Source organism: Odocoileus virginianus, chromosome 15, assembly GCF_023699985.2.
Source record: "Odocoileus virginianus isolate 20LAN1187 ecotype Illinois chromosome 15, Ovbor_1.2, whole genome shotgun sequence".
NCBI lineage: Eukaryota > Metazoa > Chordata > Mammalia > Artiodactyla > Cervidae > Odocoileus > Odocoileus virginianus.
In genome coordinates, this window is record NC_069688.1 from 14,774,531 (window position 1) to 14,795,391 (window position 20,861).

The 20,861-nt window shown below is 49.8% G+C and overlaps 1 protein-coding gene across 4 annotated transcripts in view; it reads right to left on the reverse strand.

Annotated features, from left to right (window-relative positions):
- Positions 1–14,924, reverse strand: part of ZHX2 (zinc fingers and homeoboxes 2) — a 177,510-nt gene extending 162,586 nt beyond the window's left edge. For 3 of the 4 annotated variants that reach the window (XM_070477056.1, XM_070477057.1, XM_070477058.1), the window contains exon 1: positions 14,425–14,923. The gene's annotated coding sequence lies outside the window, so the exon portion shown is untranslated. Of the gene's footprint in view, positions 1–14,424 lie in introns of all 4 variants that reach the window. The other variant, XM_070477059.1, reaches the window with a different exon arrangement.
- Between the last annotated feature and the right edge of the window lie 5,937 nt (positions 14,925–20,861).

Consider the following 20,861-nt stretch of genomic DNA (forward strand, 5'->3'; position numbering starts at 1 on the left):
GCAACTGACTCCTTTACCTGTTTCTGTTGCCTGCAAACCTCCTAAGAGCATTTGGGTTTATGACTCCTGGGAGGTTTTTCGGAGGTCAGTGGAACATGATCAGATTTGGTGTTTTAGAGCCACATGTCATTGGAGTGGAGGTAGGGAGGGAATGGTGACGTCTGCCATGATACGTATTCCTTACCATAAGACTTCCTCCTTCTCTCTTACTGAAAAACCAACTCCAGAAAAATTTCTGTTTCTTTTTGGGTGGTCAGACCCAGTATGACTCCCCACTCCTATCTCAACATACATACAGATTCTATTTTACTCGGTTCTGTTTTATCAATTGAGCAGTGGTGTATTGAGCCACCACTCAACCAGAGCTAAGTGTTCAGGTGGCAGGGGGTGGGGGTGGAGGAATCAAAGTGTAAATCCCCATGTCCAGCAAGACTGAGGTCTTGTCACGGTGCCAGAACACACCTGAGACCACTGGTGAGACACACAGCAACGCCATAGCACAGGCCACCGAGGCTCCCGGCAGGTGCGTGGCTGGCATGGTGCATGTGCAGAGCTGGGAGGGTGTCAGCCAGGAGGTCTGAACTGCCAGCAAGCCGCCTTCCCCTGAGGCAGGACCACTGAGCCAGCAATGCCACTACTGAGCGTACACCCTTAGAGAACCATAGTTCAGGAAGACACACATACCTCAATGTTCACTGTAGCACTATTTACAGTAGTCAGGACAAGAAGGCAACCTCAGTTCAGTTCAGTTCAGTTGCTCAGTCATGTCCAACTCTTTGCGACCCCATGGACTGCAGCACGCCAGGCCGCCCTGCCCAATACCAACTCCCGGAGTTTACTCAAACTCCTGTCCATTGAGTCGGTAATGCCATCCAACCATCTCATCCTCTGTCGTCCCTTTCTCCTCCCACCTTCAATCTTGCCCAGTATCAAAGTCTTTTCAAATGAGTCAGCTCTTCGCATTATGGTGGCCAAAGTATTGGAGTTTCAGCTTCTACATCAGTCCTAGATGTCCACCAACAAATGAATGGATAAAGATGATATGGTACATATTTACAATGGAATATTACCCAGCCATAAAAAGGAATGAAACTGGGTTATTTGTAGAGATGTGGATGGACCAAGAGTCTGTCATACAGAATGAAGTAATTCAGAAAGAGAAAAACAAATACATATATTAATGCATATATATGGAATCTAGAAAAATGGTACAGATGAAGCTATTTGCAGGTCAGGAATACAGATACAGGATGCAGAGAACAGACATGTGGACAGAGGGGAAAGGGAGCATGGGACGGACGAATTGGGAGTGTGGCACTGACACATTACACCACCATGTGTCAAACAGACAGCTAGTGGGAAGGTGCTGTATAGTGCAGGGAGCTCAGCTGGGCGCTCTGCGATGACCAAGAGGGCTGGGGTGGGGGTGTGGTGGGAGGCAGGCTCCAGAGGGATGCGATGTATGTACATGTACTGCTGATTCATGTTGTTGTACGCCAGAAACTAACATATTGTAAAGCAATTATACTCCAATTAAAAAAAAAAACTATTAAGAGAGGTGAGTCCATTTAAGCCATCTGCAGCATCATCATGGCCTCTGAGCAAACTGAGCAAGAAGTGTCTCATCATTTCTATCATTTTTGTAACTGAAACATCTTCTATATCCAGAAATCTTGAAATTGAGTCCCCAGATCTCCTATTAGGACCAATCAGCATATGTCTTCCCAACCCTGAAAGAGCATCCCTTCCCTGGCTCACCTTGATCCCCACAGGTATTACCCATCAGGTACTTTCTCAACCTGGGAGCACAGGAATTGCACTCTGGCTTTGATGGTAACAGAGCCAGACCTGGAGTGTCTACAGCCCAGCCGGGAAACACGTGAGGCGAAAGAGAGCCAGTGCTGGGCTCTGTGGATGGACCCACCACTCCCAGGACAGGCTGAGCAGGTCCGCGGAGGGGGTGGATGGTCGGTTTCTTTCATCTCAGGTCACTCTCTGGCTGCTGGGTGACGGCTCTCCCGGGGGGTGGGGATGAGGCTGCCAGTCACAGACCCAAAGCATCAGGACCTCCCTCAGCCACAGTGACTCACAGGCAGCCTCACGGACACAGGTGTGAGGTACGTCTGTGCCAACACCACGGCGCTGGCCAGCACATCCAGGGCACTGCCTGGGTGCTGGGTGCTACGCTCAGCTCCTCACAGGCATTTGTTGCTGCATAGTCACTCAGTTGCATCTAACTCTTCGTGACCGCATGCATGGTAGCCCACCAGACTCCTCTGTCCATCGGATTTCCCAGGCAAGAATACTGGAGTGGGTTGCAGGGGGATCGAGGGGATTTTCCCGACCCAGGGATTGAACTTGTGTCTCCTGCATTGGCAGGCGGGCTTTTTATTGCCAAGCCACCAGGGAAGCCTCTCGTAGGTATGAGCCCCTGTGATTTTGCGCAGCAACCCTGTGAGCAGGGACTCTGCCTCCACAGGTCCAGCTCAGCTCGCTGGGTGGAGCTGCAAACGCACAAAGTCTCCAGCCAGACGGAGGACCCCTCCCGGGAAGGGGTGGTGGCTTGGTCCTTTGTGTCCCCACCCTCATCGCTCCCCAACCGCAACGTGGAGCACGGAACCCCATATGCAAGGGCAGGGTGGCGGCCGGGCCAGGACAAAGGCAAGGCAAGCGGCAAACCAGGATGCTGAGCCAGCACCTGCTGACCCCGAGAGCAAGCGCCATCTAGGATGCCACACACGGGCCTCATTTGCTAATCAGTCCCAGCTCTGGGTAGGGAACTGGTCAGACTGGTGTGTGTGGCGTGTGTGTGTGAAGCCTGTTCCCTTTACTCTCTAGCCCTGTGACTGACCTTCTCCACCCGCTGCCTCAGTTTTCTCATCTGTAAAATGGAGCTTCTGGAAATACCAGGAGGTGGGGAAGATATGGAGAAATCAGAATCCCCATACACTGCTGGTGGGAATGTAAAACGGAAACAGCCAGAACGGTTTGGCAGTGTCTCAAAAAGTGAAACACAAGACCCAGCACTTCCACACGTAGATAGCCACCTAAGAGAAATGAAAACGCATGTCCACACAGAGACTGCACACAGATGTTCACAGCAACGTTACTATAACGGCCAGACGTAGACATAACCAATTGCCCAGCAGCAGGTCACTGAATGAACAAAACAGCCACCGTGGTCTGATGTGAACTGTGTCCCACCCAAATTCATTTGTTAAAGCCCTATTCCCAGAATGCGAGTCAAGGCCTTCAGAGAGGTGATCAAGTTAACATGAAGCTGAAAGGGTGGACTCTAGTCCAGTGCTCACAAGAAGAGGAAGCTGAACACACAGAAGAGACATCATGGGGGCAGGTGCACGGAAAAGAGGCCAGGTGAGGACGCGGAGAGAAGGCAGCCGTCTGCAAGCTGATGGGAGAGACCTCATGAGCCATCAGACCTGCTGATGCTGACACCCTGAGCTTGGACTCTTGGCCCCTAGATCTGTGACAAGATAAATGTCTGTCCTTTAAGCCACCCAGTCTGTGGTATCTGGCTATGGCAGCCCCAGGTGGTCTATGCATACAATGGAATGTCATTTAGCCATGAAAGTCCTGATGCATGCTGTGACATGGAGGAATCTCAAAAACATGCTAAGTGAAAGAAGCACATGAAAGACCACATATTCTACGATTCCTTCTATATGAAATGTCAGCAAAGGCGAAGCTATACAGGTGGAAAGAAGATTAGTAGCTGCCTAGGGTTGGCGGGGAGAGGATGGGAGACAAGGGTGGAGAATGACTGGGAAGGGGCACAGGATCTCTGTTTGGGACGATGGGAATGTTCCAAGATTAGACCCTGGCGATGGATGCACACCTCTGCAGACACACTAAAGGTCAGTAGAATGTACATTTTAAATGGGTGGATGTAAAGCTATATAAGTTACTTCTCAAACTACTTTTTATTTATTTATTAAAAATTTATTTATTCTAATTGGAGGCTAATTACTTTACAGTATTGTGGTGGTTTTTGCCATACATTGACATGAATCAGCCATGGGTGTACACGTGTTCCCCATCCTGAACCCCCCTCCCACCTCCCTCCCCATCCCATCCCTCAGGGTCATCCCAGTGCACCAGCTGTGAGCACCCTGCCTCATGCATCGAACCTGGACTGGCGATCTGTTTCACATATGATAATACACATGTTTCAATGCTGTTCTCAAACTACTTTTTAAAATGTGACTAGTATTAACATCTATGCTATAGAGATGCCCAGTGCCCGACACACAGCACTTGGGACTTTTTATTATGCTTAAATTAAGTAAGTATCTGTTGCTCAACTGAAAGTTGCCAAAATGCTTCCAAGTTCCTTTATTTTTAGAGAGACCTTTAGTTTTACGGAAAACTAAGCTGGCCCATCACTGGTGATGCTGTGTCCCTAAGTGGCCTGCCCACCCAGGACCCCCAACCAGCATCTTCTGGCTGCAGCATGCCTGCCCAATGTAGCTGAAACTGCTCTGGTCTTGGGTTGCACAGACGTGTGCTGGAGTTCCGTCTCTGCCCTCCCCACTATCTGCTCAGCAGGACTGCCATACAGATGACCTGGGCTATGACGTGAGGTGTGAGGGGCCCAGAGCCTATGCAGAGTTGACATTCATTACATCGGGAACAACCCCCATGCAGGAGAAGGCTCTTCATCAAGCCCTGAACACACACCCATCCTTGTGTTATCCTCAGCAAGGGCTGGTGGCTCGACCCCCCAGGCGCTAATCAATGGGGTGGGGCCCCAGCCCTCTTGCTGGAACCGCAGGTGCACAAGAGGGTAGGCGAGAATGCACGAGCCTGAGCCTTAAGAGCACTGGGTGTGGTGCAGGACTGCCTGGCTTCCAGAAACCTTGGACAAAGGACTTCCCCACTCTGTGCTTTTTCATCGATTAAATGTGGATAACAGAGTCCTCCCATCTCCCAGAAATGCCGTGGGCTAACCCACAGAAAGCACTTGGGCCCTGCGCCTCTGATGTCAGGAAGCAGTTGCTGCTAAGTGCCAAATGACCATGACCTTTCTGAGAGCAGGGATGTTGTTTCCTCCCCCAGCAGGTGCTCAGTGAGTGTCCGCTGATTGGACAGAGGAAGAGAAGGGGGCAGGGAGGGTACTGTGATGGAGCTGGCTGGTCAGAGGAGTCCTAAGGAAACAGACGATCTTCACCTAGACAGCACAGAAGAAGAAAAGTCACGCGCTGCCATATGATTGTGCATCCTTGGGTCAACTCCCTTATTTCTCTGGGCCTCAGTTTCCCCAAGTTGGAGCAGGCAACCCCAAAACTTCCTTCCTGCTAGAACACTCCCTGATCCTACTCATGCACCATGCTGCTATTATTTTTATCCTCCCAACATCCCCCTCTGGGGACACCAGAGAATATTATTAGACTTTTTACAATTAATCCCGTTTCTAAAAGTGCCAAAGTCAGGCCACTTTCAATCTCACAGTGTCGACTGCAGCCCCCCATCTTTGGAGGGTCTCCCATTAACCCACCAGCAATCAAAACCCTTTCTGTTCTGTGGCTTCCTACACCCTGGAGTCTCTGCTCTTGGAAACGATATGAAGTCTTCTAGTTCTCCTGAACTGTGTGGCTCTGGCAGAAATTCACTGCACGCTCAGAATCAATTAAATTCCTGCTGTTCTATAGGATAAGGCCACCTCGGTGCTCTCTATCAGGGAAGGTTTGGTGAGGGCCTGTGCTCCTGTCTGCAGCCACCAGCATCCCTTCCCCTGGCTTCTTGGCTGGGAGGAGGGGGGCAGTCTCTTTTTCCATCTTCTGGCTGTCAGTCCACACACCCCGCCTCCTCCAGCCCTGGTCATTCTGAGGCCCTTCCCTTCCCTCTCTGGGCCACCACCCATCCTAAACAACTTGGCCATGTGCGACATCCAGCTCTGCCCAGACTGGGTTGCAATTATCTTAAAGATGCTGCTCCTCAAAAGACAAGGGTGCAGTGCACAGGAAAATAATTTCTCAACCTCCTCCTGCACAGGCCAGGAAGATTCCATGGGGGCTCTGCATACCCACAGGGGCTAAGGGAGCCTGAGATGTCTTTTTCGTTCAAGCGATTCAGCCCGGTCTTGTAGTTTAAGAACAGCGGGAACGTAATGTCAGCTGAAAGGAGTTTTCTGTGTGCTATTTAACTAAATGGCTCTGCAGCTGGAAAGAACCATGGGCAGACGTGTTATGATTCAAGGGCTCCCAATTACAATGATCCTCTTTTATTGTATAAAAACAGCAACCCAGCCATTCTCCACCCTCCCAACGCCTGCTCCCCCCACCTCCTGCCCCCATTGGCTGGCAAGGCTGTTCAGTATCCTGAAAGTAGCACCCAGCTTCTCCTCCGTCTCCAAGTCTCAGCTGCCAGCCCACTGGGATTCCTTCTCTCGCCAGAGCCAGGGAGGAGAGGGTGGCGTGCCCCCCGGAGAATGTTCTGGTGTAGACACTGACAGACGCTTAGAATTGTCTTGGGAGTGGGGTTCGGTGGCTAAGGATAACAGGCACAGATCTGGAATTCTCTTTTTTAACTAATCTTACGCCACACACACACACACACGCGCGCGTGCACGCACTTGTGTGCACTGACCCCTCCATTCCTTTAGCAGAAAAGCTGTCAGACTGTTCAGAAACCCATTCTAAAACCGTCCCTCTCCCCCCATACAGTTCCAGGCCTCCAGAAGACATCAGAAAGACCTGGTGAGGGACTCTCCTGGTGGTTCAGTGGTACAGAATCAGCCTACCGACGCAGGAGACACAAGTTCGATCCCTGATCTGCAAAGACCCCGCATACTGTAGAGCAACTAAGCCCGAGTGTGACAGCTGCTGAGCCTGTGCTCTAGAGCCCGGGAGCCGCAACCACTGAAGTCCACATGCTCTAGAAACCCTGCTCCACAGCAAAAGCCGCCACTGCAACGAGAAGCCCGAGTACCGCAGCTAGAGGGTAGCCCCCGCTCACCCAAACTAAAGACCCCGCAGCAACCACGACCCGGCACTGCCAAAAATAGACACATAAATATAGTTACAAATACATACAAAGACCTGGTGATACTACAATATTGTAAAGTAATTAGCCTCCAACTAATAAAAATAAATGGAAAAAAAAGACTTGGTGATGCCTAAGAGCATCAGCTTTAGAATCACGCTGATGTGAGCGCGAATCTCGGCTACCTCCTCTCTGTGACCTTGAGCCAGCACCTGACCGCTCTGCGCTTTGGTCTCCTTCGGCCTTTGAGGTGAGGCTCCACCGTGGCCCCAGAGGCACTCCTCAGTCACCCTGAAGCATACAGTGAAGAGAGCACGTTCAGCAGGGTGCCTGGCACACAGTAGGTACTCAGGTTTTGGATGCTCTTGCTGCCCTGAAGATGGGGGCACTGTGTTTGTGGGGTGGGGGGGCAGGGGGCTTTGTATTCTGTTCAATCTCACCAGCCAGAGTGGACACAGCTGCGGTCAGGGGCCTGTGGGGCGCAGGGAGATGGTTCTGAGGGATACAAATGGCAGCCCCGCTGAGGACTGGTTTTCCTGAGTCTTTCTGCAACAGTGATTTAAACCGTCACGCTAGCACTACCCCTGCATGCACGCCTGCAGGCTTCTCCGTGGAGAATCTGGTCCTTCCTCGGTTTTCTGCAGCTGGTTTGGAGTCCAGAAGCCACAGGTGCAGGCATCCAACCAGCCCAGGAAATCTCATTCATCTTTTCTCGCTACCCTTCTCAACAGCAGGCTACTTCTCTCTCCCACAGAGTCTGTTCTGGGCCCCCAACAGGGAGCAGTCCCTCCCAGAGAAAGAGCTAAATCAGCCTGGCTACCCTACGAGGCCCCAGAAGCACAGGCATCCACTCCCAGCCCGGAGCCTGACAGCAAACAGCTCCCAGGGTTTTGCCGATTTCCCCCTGCAAGGTGAGCCAGGCGTGGCTTTAAACCCAGGAAAGTAAACCCAGCAGGTGCTTCGAACTTCTCCATCCCAAACCAAGCCTGTGCACCTCTAAAGTCTACTCTGAACCTCTTATACCAAAGTGAGTGAATGACTGGGCCACACTCCTTCATATCGATCCCCCATGAATCAACAACACAAGCATTTCATTCACTACAGGTTTCATGTGGTAAATATTGTTGTACTGAAACACTGTGAATAAGATTTAATCCCCACTAAGGGTTTCAGTACTAGGGGACAAGAGGCGGGCAGGAAGAGGAAGAAAGTGTGTGAACTTTGGCTTTTAACAGGTTAACTGTTCACCAGGGGTGGGGTGGCGGGGAAAGAGAGGTGTCAGCAAGAAAACTTGATTCCGACTCTGGTCTTCTTTGATTCCCTTTTAAAGTCTGGGTGGAACATGATGGACTGTCGCCAAGAAAGTTTTTCTTCTTGGGGGTCTGTTACATGTGTGTGTGTAGGAGACACACACACAGACACACACACACCCCACTGCCAATCAACCCCTCTTAAACGCATGACTTCAAGCATAGAAACAGGAAACAGATTGGGGTGGATGTTCTTAAAATCACAACCTATTTGATGGAGGGTTGGGGGTGGGGAATCGAGAGGACTTTCTCTTTTTCAACTACAAAAGAACTACCTTGTCAGTACCCAGAACAATGCCCACTCTGTTGTCTACCACCGGGGTATGTGAGCAGCTGCGCATCTTTTCAGAACGGCACTGCCTGGATTTGACCATGACACAGCACATTACCTGAATGCTGCACCAGGGTCCCACTGTGATATTCCAGGAGAGCTTGCCATATTCTGCCATATTCCAGAAGTTGCTCAGATTTGCCACAAATGGGCACATATGAGTGTGGGCAGGGGAGGGCAGGATGGAGGAGAATTGCAATGAACTGGGGACAGTTGGGGTCTTGAAATCTATGGCACAAATTCATGTATGTTAATTACCTAGCCCCTCTCAAGGATACAAGAAAGTCACATCCTAGAGGTGGTGGCAGTGATGATGATGGCAGGTGAGGATGGTGGCAAGAGGTAACACTTACTGAGCAGAATCCACCTGTCAGGTGCTATGCTAAACCCTTTCGTAAGTTTTCTTCAGCTTCACAACAATCCAGAAAGCAGCTACTGGAATAATCTCCATTTCAGAGCTAAGGAAACTGAGGTTTATATGTAACAGCCCCAAATCATAAAGTGATTAACTGAGAAGAGAATCAGGGATGGTGGCCTTGCTGGAGGAAGCCAGTGTGGGGAAACTGACAGAGGGCCTCTGATAGCATCCCTTCCGTTTATACACATAGTTATGACTGATTCAGGTTGTATGGCAGAAACCAACATAACACTGTAATGCAATTATCCTCTAATTTTAAACAAATGTGAAAGAAAAAAAAAAGCAAAGCTGAAGGGTCACAACCAAAATTATTCTGCTGATGAGTGCTGGAGCTACAGGTGAGACCCGGGGAGTCTGAGAGTCAGGAGAAAGGCAAGCAACGTGTTTGGGGAGTCAACTGGTGCTCCTTTCCAATGCGTCCAGTTCCACTCACTGAGTTACTGCAAAAGGAGAGCTGGCTGCTTCCTGGTAAGAGCTGACTAAAGGCTTCCCTGGTGGATCAGCAGTAAAGAATCTGCCTGATGCAGGAGACACAGGAGACAGGGGTTTGATCCCTGGGTCGGGAAGATCCCCTGGAGAAGTAAATGGATAACCCACTCAAGTATTCTTGCCTGGAAAATCCCAAGGACAGAGGAGCCTGGCAGGTTACACTCTACGGAGTCACAAAGAGTTGGACATGACTGCAGTGACTGAGCATGCACACAATAGCTGACTAACATCAGGTTAATTTTGGATTCTTATTGGCAAAACCTAAAAGAAAATCTCCCTCACTTTCTTAGTGTGCTGTCTTCTTTTTGCCCTAAGGCAGAACTGGTCCCCTGGTCTGAAACTTTCCAGAACTCATTTGAGTTCAGATAAGAACCAAGCTGATTTCTTTACATAAGGCTGTCAGTCAATCTTACCTTCTTTAAACACCGGACAGTCCCTCCTCAGAAGCCTACCATGGCTTCCTAGTACCTACAAATTAAAACAACCTCCTCCACGTCTGCCCTCAAGTCTGGCATCACCTCTCTGCACAATCTTCCCTGCATTTCCCTCTCTACCTCAGCAGCACACACATGGCTCCTAGGATTCAGTTTTAACTTCATCCAGAATATACCCCTTTTCTCATCTGAGGCCACACACACTTTATCTGCCAACTCAACAACAGTTACACCATTCACCCATTCTGCCTTACAAGCTGAACCCCAGTGTGTTTATGGCATTGATGTGCCTAACTAAAAACATGTGATTGTCCCTCTCCGGTAGGTTCTGGTGACCATGTGGCACAGTTCTGGTCAAACTAAGGACAGAAGTCCCTGAGAGGGGTGTCCCTTTCCAAATGTAACAGGAAAGCCATGCTAGGTAAATGTTCTGTGTGCCTCAGTCATCCTACTTCCCCTTTCCTGGAATGCAGATGTGAGGCCTGGAGATGCAGCAGCCCCCTTCCCATCATGAGGTGATAGACCTGGGATCAAATGCCTATAGCTCTATGGGTGGCAGAATAGAAAGACAGAGCCTCGGTCCCCAGTGGTACAGCTGAGGCACCATTTCACCCACTTTCTTCTTGTCCAACATAAATAGGCCCCCATCTGGCTAAGTCATGGATGGGCAGAATTTCTGGTGCTAACAGCTGTGTGCAATGATACAGGACACAGCTCCAGACATGGTTCCGCCTCAGTCATGGGTAGTTTCCCAGCTACCCGCCCTAGGAAATCCTCTATGGGGTCCCCCACAGCACAAGAACTGTGCCCTTCATGGTACTTCCACAGTAGTTATTTTTCTCAATTCTAGCACCTATTTAATTCTGCTTGATGTGGCCTGCTGGCTGCTCAAACTCCTAGAGGGTAAGGGGTCTCAGTCCACTAACGTCTCCCTAGTGCCCGGAGCAGGGCTTTACATCAAGGTTAGAGAGATGCTCCATTTCTTCAGCATCTCCATCATGTCTAGAATAGTGTATTGGCATGTGTACGGCGCATGTTCTGGAGTCTGGAACTCTGCTAATTGTTTACTGTTTGGCCTCGAGCAAGTTAGAGAACCTCTCTGTGCTCCCAGGTCCTCATCTATATAAAGGAGAGGATAACAGTACTTGCTCCACTGCATTGTCATGAAGACAAAATAGTTTAATTCTAAGCACTTGGTCCCTGACACATAAAAGTGCTTAATGACTTTAGGCTTTTATTAGTGTGATGAATATTGTAGTTATGAAATAAACAAATCAACACAGAGTTGCTAAATATAAATGAATTAAGAGATGAATTAGGACTCCCCTGGTGGCTCAGAGGTCAAGTGTCTGCCTACAACGCAGGAGACTGGGGTTCAATCCCTGGGTCAGGAAGATCTGGAGAAGGAAATGGCAACCCACTCCAGTATTCTTGTCTGGAAAATCCCATGGATGGAAGAACCTGGTAGGCTACAGTCCATGGGGTTGCAAAGAATCAGACACAACTGAGAGACTTCACTTTCTTTCACTTAAGAGATGAAACCCAGGAAAATTCCTACAAGTTTGGACCACTGGGCAGTGGTCTCTGTTTCCTCTTTTCTGCCTTTACTTCTCATTCTAACTACAACTTTCCATATCTGAGGAGCTGCTATAACTGGAGTGCTGTAAGACTCGGCTTCAAATGCAGAGTCTAACTCTTGTTGTGTGGCTTCTGGGCAAGTCTCTGTCCCCTCTCTGAGCTTCAGTTTCTTCCACTGTAAACTTGGGATAATAATCCTATTTATCTCACAGGGTTATAGTGAGAATTAAATGGTAAAGCATGTAAAATATACAGCATTATGCCTGGCATACTGAAACAGTGTTAGCAACTGTTATCAAACACTGTCATTATCCTTTTTGTCAAATGCACAGCATGCCACTGATTTCTCATGGTCCTGACGGGGACAGGACACTTAAGGTGGGGTTGCCTTTTGGCATGTCAAGATACGTTGCATTTACACTGGCAGAATACTTGTGTGCAAACAAACATTTGTGGCGTTTTGATTTTTGCCTTTAAACGGGAATTAGTATATTCAATTTACCCCCAAACCTTGGCCTCTGAATTTTCCCCTTAAGAAGCTGTTAACTTCCAAGTGGATCCTTCACTGACACCAAACCTGGCCAGAAGGTGAACACGCACATGAGAACAGTCACTGGAGCAGAGTGGTCAAACAGCAATGATATTCCCAGATCGTGGGTCCAGTCATTGTCAGGGACACATTTCAATCTTACTTGTAGATTTCTCACCTTTGGCCTTAAAAGAAGATGTGTCTACAGCTTTATATTAACTTTTCCTTTAAACTTAAACCTTCATGTGAGTCCCGTTCAAGCACCTGACGGCTCCATTAATCTATTTTTACTATTAAACATGCCATTTTACAAGATATTTATTCCATTTGGTTGTCATCCAAATGCTTTTTGACATTACTGCCCTGGGACAACACTACTTTAACTCACTGCCCTCATAAACAGAAAATCACCTTTTGACGGAAATCTTGAAGAGCTCTCAGAACTTCACTCCCTACACTTCAAGGCATTCCCTTCTGCTCAACATGACAGGAGAGAGAATGTGCATGTGAGTGAGTGAGTGAGTGCACGAGTCTCTGTATGTGTGTGTTTTAAGAGGATAATTGTGGGAGGTTTGAGCGACCGGAGGAATGAAGGGGGCAATGCCTGTTCCCCCAATCCTGCCCCCACCCCGGGGCCTGCCTCAGACTTGGGGAGCTGCTATTAATAACATTAACAACACCAGGCGGCTTCCCTGGTGGCTCAGACGGTAAGGAATCTGCCTGCAATGCGGGAGACCCAGGTTCGATCCTTGGGTTGGGAAGATCCCCTGGAGAAAGAAAAGGCAACCCACTCCAGTATTCTTGCCTGAAGAATCCCCATGGACAGAGAAGCCTGGGGTCGCAAAGAGTCGGACACGACTAACTTTCAACATTAACACTGATAACAGAGGGAGACCGTCGAGGATCGTGGAGGACAGAACTCCAGGGTCCGAAAAGACTTGGTGACCCCTGGGGCCCAAGCTGGGCAGCGCCACTTTCAAAGGGGAGGGGTCCAGGGAAAGTCTTGGTTTCCCCACCTTCCTCCTCCCCCACCTCCCAGACAAACAAAAGGCCATCGCGGAAATAGCTGTGAAGGCAGAGACCCCAGTGGCTTGGAAACCAATCCATCAGGTGGAAGCCTAAGCAAATCACAACTTGGCTTCCCAGTCAAGTTTTCCCCCCAGCCTCCCACACCCCTGTCCCCCTCCGCCGCCGCCTCCCGAGCTCCGCACAGCGACGAGCCCACGGGGGCCGTCCTGTGATGCTCACTGGTTTCCAACTTTCCGCTCATCTGCGTCTCCGCAGCCTCATGCACAGCGGCTGGGAAAGGGGCAAGTTTGCAAAGGCGAAGAGTCGACCAAGTCCCGGGGACCCCACCGAGGAGCCGTAACACCAACAAAGCTGAACCTCTCGTGGGGGCCGAGACGAAACGCGCCCCCTGCGGTTCCGAGCCGGGGGGTGGGGGGTGGCGACGGTGGGCTGGGGCGGGCCGCCGGGCCCTGCGGGGAGGGGGGTCCCCGGGGGGTGTCCCCCGCCGCCCCTCCCCACGCGGCTTCCCCGGCACCTGAGCGGGGCGTGGGGACAGCGCCGCGCTCCGGCCCGGCCCGCGCGGCAGGTAGCTCGGCCGCCCGCCGCCCGCGCCGCCGGCAGCCGCCAGGAGCGCGGAGCGGAGAGGCGAGCCTCAGCCCACGGCGTCATGCTTCCTGCCACCACGTTACGGCGAATCGTCACCGGGAGCGGGGAGACGCGGGGAGCGCGGGGCGGGGGGGGCCGGGGAGCACACACGCAGCCCCCCGCCCGCCGAACCCCGCGGAGCCGGGGCCACGTCCCGGCCGAGTCCCCGCGGGACCGGCCCCGCTCGCACAAAGCGCCGCGCTCGGGCCAAGGAGGGAGGGAGCCGGCCCCGAAATAAATAAATAAAAACACAGTCGGGTCTACGTAACGCCCTGTCGAAAGCGGACGCCATATTTTTTTGTGGCTTATGTCGACATAGGGAAACGTAGACATGTTTTTTTCCTCCTCCTCCTCCTCGCTCGGCCTCCCATTTATCCAAACTTGTAATCAGAACTCTTAAAAAAAAAAAAAAATCTTCCCCACCTCTGGCTCCTCTGATCTCCTCCCACCCGCAAAAAAAAAAAAAAAAAAAAAAAGCCTGCACACTACCTACCACCCCCCTCCCGCGCCCCCCTTTGCAATCACACACCCGGCCAAGTCCCATTAACAACACATTTTTCGGGAGCGGCGGCGGCGGTGGGAAAGTTGGGCTGGAGTGGCCGGTGCCCGGCGTGCGGGGCTCGGGGCCGGCGGCGCCGGGGCGGTGGGGGGGTGCTCCGCGCCGGGGCGAAGTTTCTTACCTGCGCCGGGGGCTGGGAGCGCGGGGACCCGGGCTGGGAACGCGGAGACGCGGCACAGGGGCGTTCCAAAATGGAACTCTGCTGGCTCCCCCCCCACCCACTCCCCACTCCCCACCGGGCGCCCGGCTCGGGCTCCGTGGGAAAGAGGGGGCCAAGCCAGCCTGCCAGCCAGCCAGACAGACAGAAGCCCCCGTACGGAGAACAGTGGCCAAAATTTTTAAAAAGGGGGGGAAAAAAAAAAAGGAAAAAAAAAGGGGGAAAAAAAAATGTCTCGATCAGTGGGGAATCTACGCCAAAACCCACATGATCTGTAACGTCAGCATGCGTATTTGCATACGATACCACCACCCGAGCTGCCACCCGGGCTCGGGTTCCGCAGAAAGTTACAAAGTGAAATTCAGCCCCCTCCGCAGACGCAGGCGAAATGTCAATTTTCAGGCGGGAGCTAGAGGGGTGGGAAGGTGGGAAGCGAGCCCTCAAGGCGCTGGTTACTAGCCAAGGTTGGGGTGGGGGCCCCGTAAATTAACTTAAAAGTCTGAGCCCAGTAACGGACTCGGTGGAATTTCTGCTAGGGGAGGAGGGGGAGGCGCGAGCAAGATCATTGAATATTAAGCAGGACCCGGCGAGGCGGCCGCGGCCGAACCCTCCCGGTGCAATACCCATTTTCTTTATTAAAAGTTCAAGGTGTCACTGATGAGCTCAGCAAACTGTTGATCCCGACCACGTGGAGTGGCGGACGGAGGGACTGCGGGGCGCGGCTGCTCCGGCGCGACCCGGCGGCACCAGGGACCCCGCGCCCCTCCCGCAACGCGAGGGTGGGGCCGCCGCGCGCCCTGGGGCGCGGCCTGCGCGTTCTCCCGCCTTTGGACTCAGGGAAATAATGACAACTTTAAAAAAAAATTTTTTTTTTTTTTTTAAGCGAAACACATTTAGCTCCTGGAATAGGAACGAGAGCGCTTAGGGTAGGCAGGGTAAGAAAGAGCCCCTACTTATATAACGACTCGAAATTAGAGGACTTTTGCCCAAGAGAGTCTGAGATTTCCGCTTGCGCCAGGTCTGAGGTTGGTTAAACATCCTCAGACTTTTCCCCCAAGCGTCAATAAACAAACAGACGCCCCGGGAGCTGACTTAAAAACTCTTGCCGGGCTAGCGTTCGCTGGGATTCTCAGACTTCCAGAAATGCACACCCCTGCGGCGCTCACTAGCAAGTCCCTCGGAAGCGAGGCGGGTCACTTTCGAAATTGCGACTCCGGCGTTCCTGGCGGGAGGGCATCCCTAACTGTCTCCTACCCCTGGACCTCCCTCGGGCGCCTTAGAGCAAAGGCGAGTCAGGACGTCGCTGCTCTCCGCCTACGGCCTCCGCAACCGCGAACTAGCGTTTGGGGCGCGGCGCTGCAGCTACAGTGCTCAGCTAAGAAGCTCTAAGGGATTTGGGATTCAGGAGACGCTCTGGAATCTCACGGAGAGCAACCTGTCTGTGCCTCTGGGTCCTGCCAGGATGTACCCTTTCCCCCTCCGTTGGCGTCTCGAGCGTCAGCATCTCCCAGGTGTGAGCTGAGCGCGAGCGCGCACGAGCCGAGAGGGGGCGAGAGGATGCTGTCTGGGGGTGACTTTTGATGTTCTGAGAGCCGCGAGGAGACAAAGGGAGCCTGGGACTGGGAGGCCCTGCGGAGTCCCCGCCTGCCCTGAAGATTAGCAGGCTCGGAGCGTCGGGGTTTCCCGGCCAGCCTTTGCTCCAGGGAATTAGAACGAACTCTAGCGGCGGCTTGCGACTCCGCTCCGGACGCGAGGGCAGCAACAGGTGGCCGGGTGCGGCGCAGTGGCTGAAGGCGAGGACCGGGACTGGGGTGCAAACGGCTGGCTCTGGGGCTGACCGCGTGGCCAAGGCACTGAGTGACCTTTCGGCATTTTCGTTTCCGAGGCTGAGGAGAAGAAAGAAGCCAAAAGGTTTTCCCAGGATCTCCCCGGAGACTCGTTTCTCCAACAGAATCTCCTTTGGGTCCCCAGGAATTTTTGCAATAAAAATAGCTCGTATGCAAAACTTTCTTACTGGCTTGCACCTGTTTGTTCCGTTATTGCTGATGTAGGGTTTGCTTGTTAACAGTGCATAAAATTAGATTCTGGCCTGGGAGGGGGTGTCTCTTCCCGAGACCCTCTGGCACCTGAGGCTTGAGCTGCCCGGGCAGGCAGGCTTTTAAAGTGTTACGTTAAGAACTTGCTGGATGATTGTGATCCAGGTCATGTCGCATCTTTCTCAAACTCTTTTGATACCTACTGTCTAAAATCCTAATCTGTTACTTGCCATTAAAATCAGAATTTAGGGATGCTGTTTTTTTCTTCCCTCAAGGGTGTGTCTGAAGAGTGAAAGAAAAAGATGTCCCCAACTCTTAATATTTTTATATTGCTTACTCTTGACTCTTCCAGGTCATCTCACCATTTCGCCACCTTCCCTTGAAAATAAGAGCTCTCAATTTGTTTCCATGGGAATTACTGAAACCTTAAGGAAGCTCTTCCTATTTGAGGCTGCACCTCCTTTTTGCTGGTCAACCACTTAGGAGGGGTTTCTATAAGCCAGGTTTCCTCTGCCCCCCCCCCCCTTTACCTCCTTCTTCTGGGCCAGTAATAGGATGGCAGGGTCACAGCTGAGCCAGCAGGGTAAGCCCTTTGGACTGTCCCCTGAGTTCCCATATCTTCAGGGCACTTGGATCTCATGGGCACTGTGTGGGCCTCTTATGTGCCTCAGTGTCTTTAAATTGTTCAGAGTTTAGCATGGACTCAACCTTTGCTATATTAATAAACAGGAGGGGATGAAACAAAGGTGACTTTTGCCTTAAGTGCTGTGATTTGATTTCAGTTTGCTTTATGTGTAGGTGGAGTAGGCAGACCCTTATCTGATATGATTCAGGAGCTTTGGAACCAATAATTATAGGGATAATGTTTACTGAGTGCTTTGTATACATATACCAGTTGCTTCTGAATATTTTTTTAAACTGAAGTATAGTTGACTTGTAATATTGTATTTGTTTCAGGGGTACAGTACTTAATCGTTACAACCACCCTTAGGCAGTGATTCTCCAAATATTTTATCTTGGGTTCCTTTAGACTTTTAGTATTATTGCGGACACCAAATAGCTTTGGTTAACCTGAGTTTTATACATCTTGACATTTCCATATTAGAAATTGAAAAAATTAAGGAACAGGAATGTACACAGTGTCATCAGAGCAATGACGCCATATGTCACGTAGCCTCTGGAAAACAACTGTACTCTTTAGAAAGAATCAGAGTGAAAATGGTAAGTAATATTTTAGCCCTATAACCCAAATAGATTTGACCTTGAGGACCCCCCGGAAGGGTCTTGGGGCCCTCCAGGATCCCTGGATAAGATTTTGAGAACCACTGTTAAGGTAAGTTATTATTATGTGCGTTTTATAGGTGAGGAAGCCAAGGCTCTTAGAAATGTAGTAATGTGTCCAAGGCAAATGGAGGGAGCAAGGATTTACACTAGATTTTTCAGAGGCTAGAGCCAGAGTTCTTAATGATTGTACAATTCTGCTTTTATTAACAACTCAAGCTCCACCCTCAGCCTAGAACAGCCTCCAGTGCTTCCCAGGACTGCTTTTATTAGCAGCAATTGTCTTTCAAGCCTCTATTATGTATCAGCCCTTCTTACACATCATCTTGTTAAATCCTTACAACCAACCTTCCCTGTGGGTATTCTCTCTCCCATTTTACAGATGACAAAACTGCAGTTCAGAGAACTTAAGAAGCTTCTTCAAAGTCACTCAGCCAGTAAGCAGAAGAATCTGGATTCAATCTTTGTCTGGTGGCTTCAAAACCAAGGAGAGACAGGAGTCTGTCACTGTGATTTATAGAGGCCGAGTAGGGAGGAAGCAGCTTCTGTTCATAATTTGGTGAGAACTAGGCCAGGTTAAGAAGTCTTAAAAATTTAGAAATGGCAGGAGGAGAAGAAATAAAAAGCAGCATTACCCTTATGGGGCCCTTAATCTAATGACAACAAATCCACACTGGCTTGCAAACTCAAAAGAGATGTGGTGGGGGGTGGCAAAGATTTGAAATTGAGATGGGGGTTGTGGGGTCACCCCTTGCAGCTATCTGATCCCTGCATTCACATGCTAGATAAGCATTTTTCTAAATGAATGAAAAAAGAAAACAGAGAAACAAGAAAAAAAAAAATCAGCAGTCTGACCAGGCACTGGTTATAATTTTGATATGTATCTTTCCATATATTACATTTATTCACTTTTTCCATTATGAAACTCTTAAGAGAAATGAAAACAGTTAAATATCAATTTACCAACTGTGGTATGGAATGGCTACCACTGACACAACTTACAACAAAGCGAGACAGAGTGTGACCTTTTAGAACATTCAGATTGCTTTACTGAATACCTGCGAGTGAAAGGAAGAAAGGAGGCATGCTAGACAGAGGCTGTCTCCTTATGTCTGCATCTCCCCACCCCATGGCTTGATGTAAAATGTCTCGTGCCCTGAGACCACCCCATGGCATTGATAGCATTGGAGCTGGGATTTGATGTTTTCAAGTTTACAGCAGGAGCTTGGCTTGGCAGCGACTTGATCCTGTTGGAGTGGAGAGCTAAAAGTTTACCAAATGGGGAAAACTCAGAGCTTATTTTTTTCTTTGATTTTTACAGTCTGGTTTGATCCTTGCATCACCTCTATCAGGAAAGCAGAACTGGCATTATCATTCCCATTTTATGGAGGGGGTTACTGAGGGTCGTAAAGATCATATCATTAGTTCAAGTTCACAAACTAAATTCTGAGCCACAATTTAAATCCAGGGCTTGTAACTGCAAAACTAATGCTATTCCTATGCCCCATCTTCATCACTTTTTAATCATACCAAAAGGGGTCTAAATGTGGCTCCTATCAGATATTGTCTGTCTCTTCTTACAGAACCCTGGAGGAGCATTATTATATCTACTTATGCATTTATTTGGTTAAATCCCCACTAGAATGTAAGCTTCCTACTGCCAGGTACTTTGTTTAGTTCCTTGCTGCTGTATCCTTATGTTTAAACCAACATGGCATTTCACAGGTGCACCACAAATGAATGCTGAATGAAGGAAGGAAGGAATAAATGCACTGCTTGTCAAGGCTTATCCAGTTATAGGGAGCCAGTGTTTTTGAAGAGTATCCACATCTTCTGTTTACCTAGAATGGCCTTAGCTAAGCACATCAGTTACCAGGATCCAGGCTTGTATTTCTATGGTGCATAGGCTTTGTGTCTGGTGAGACACGGCATGGGTAGTCAGTCCTCATTTGTATTCTCAACATGAAAAACACTAGCAATAGAAAACCTTGCATCAAATCTCTTGAACCATTCAAGATGGCTTACTCACAATAAATTCCTTGATAGCTCATTACTGGGTTGAAATACACACATAATTCTAGGGTAAAAGCCCTTTGCAGTAAATGAAAGTTTCAGGGGGCATGGACCATGGCCTCCCAAGATGACTGCAGTCAATCCTTTCCCTCCCTTTATGAAAGACACTTTGCCATCAACAGGTGGAGTTTATCTCACCTCCCCTTGAATCTGGACTAGTCCTGTGATTGCTTTGATGCTATGAAAGTGATATTCTGAGACATATGAGCCCAGGCCTTATGAGTCTGGCATTTTCTGCTTCCTTCCTCTTGGAATCCTGCTGCCATGTTGTGAGAAGCCCAAGCTTCAAGGGGAGGCCACATTGTGGGAAACCAAGATGCTAGGGACAATAGCCCCAGCTGATTTCTGACTGATTCCCAGTCAGACTTTAGCCACGTGAGTGAGCCATCTTGGGTGTTCCAGGCTAATTGATCTCCCACTTGACTGCAGCCCCAGTTGACATCACATGGGGCAGAAGATCCACCCAGCTTAACCCAATCAACCCACAGAATCATGGGAGATGATAATAAAATACTAGTTGTTCAATACCACCAAGGTTAGACTATTATATAGCAATAGATAATTGAAATGGGAGGTGTTTTCCTGGTGTTTTAATTTGCATGTATGTCTGAATATTACAGCTGTACTTCCCACTGATCTCTGTAGGATGTAGCATTCTGAGATCACAAAGAAAGCCAGACAAGGGATTGGAGGGACTGGTCCATGATGCCTGCACTGGTCACTCCTCTGAGTGACAACCTTTTCACAAAAGTGTTGTGATATTAGTTGTTTTTCACAAAACAGCTGAATTCAGCCTAAGAACCACCCCTCCCCCCAGCGCGCGCACGCATGCACACACACACACACACACACACACACACACACACACATCCCAGATCCTAAGCAGATGAATACTCTTAGCACAGATACTCAGTAGGTGCTGGAGTTTAGTGCCTGTTTGGTGTTGCCCGTATCTCCATTCTTCAGAGACATGCACTGTGATACAGATTCTAAAAGCTGCTGCATGAAGAC